We start from the raw sequence: 1,226 nt of genomic DNA, 5'->3' as shown, positions 1-1,226 counted from the left end.
AGCTCCACAAAGCAAAAGGAAACAAAGCAAGAGATGTTTAGTGTTGGACTAGGAGAACTCAGTAACGAAACTCACTGGATGCCCTTGGGCCAGTCGTGGACACACAGCCTGAACTACCACACAGGATCTTGTGAGCAGAAAGAAGAGACCCATGTGTGTCACCTGCAGGGTTTTTTGGAGAAAGGCAGAATCCAAAAAGTCCCTTTAAGACACACCTGTTCAGATAGGCCACACTGATAAAGAAGACTCGTGTTCTTTAGTCTTGCAGGTAGGGTTGCTACTTTTCAAACTGGCCTCTCACTTGTTTCTTTAGTATCTATTTGATTCACATCAAATATCAAGGAGGTGTCATTAATTTTCATGCCATGGACAGCTTCAACTGCCCATTTCCACACATAAGGGATAGGACATTCTTCCTCAGGACTGCTGGCCACCCTGTTTCCCAGGTTTCCAGTCCTGTAATGTGTGAGGGTCAAATAGAAATTCAGCATGTCTACCTGTCCCCATCTTGGATTCAGCCTCACCCAGCCCAGACTCTGATAGTGTAAGCGAGAACTAAGCCCTGGAGTGACTCCTCTATTTAGGCTTTAGTTGGTCATACGAATGTGCCCCTGGACAGCAAGACCACAAAATGGTCAAACTTCATTAAATGTTTCCTATTGATGTTTTCTGTTTATTTCCTCCTAACAACTGTTCCTTTTCTGATCCCAAATCCCATAGTCCAATAAAGACATGCTTCAAAGAAAAGAGATGTCATAAACATTTTGTTGCTGTTTGGTTTTAATATATGAAAATGAACTTGCATTCCCTTCCTACTTGAGCTCGGTTTCGTGCCCTCTCCCCGGCCTTACAGCTTCTTTTCTCTGCACCTTCAAGCTCTCTGCCTGGATTCGTTTGCTTCACCCCATTTGAAGCAAATGTTTGAAGGGAAGAATGGAAAGGAAGTAAAGAAAGAGAGATGATTGCAGAACATTTCCATACGCTTGAGGGTGACTGAGGAAAAGCAGACAGCTTCGATCTGGAAAACAGAAAATTTTAAACAAAACAGTGTCTAAAGGGGGGAAGGAGGAGGAGGGAGGCCACTCATAGAGTTCGCCTGCAACACATCTCAAGAAACAAAGGATATAATGGAATGAGTTTTAATAATCTTTTCATTGGGGAAAAGAGAGCAATAAAGAAATAAAGCCAGTGGTGTATTTATGTAGCAGCAGGGCTATTTTTTGGCA

This window comes from Gekko japonicus, unplaced genomic scaffold, assembly GCF_001447785.1.
Source record: "Gekko japonicus isolate JY-2015 unplaced genomic scaffold, Gekko_japonicus_V1.1 scaffold4611, whole genome shotgun sequence".
NCBI lineage: Eukaryota > Metazoa > Chordata > Lepidosauria > Squamata > Gekkonidae > Gekko > Gekko japonicus.
This window is presented reverse-complemented; position numbering follows the sequence as displayed.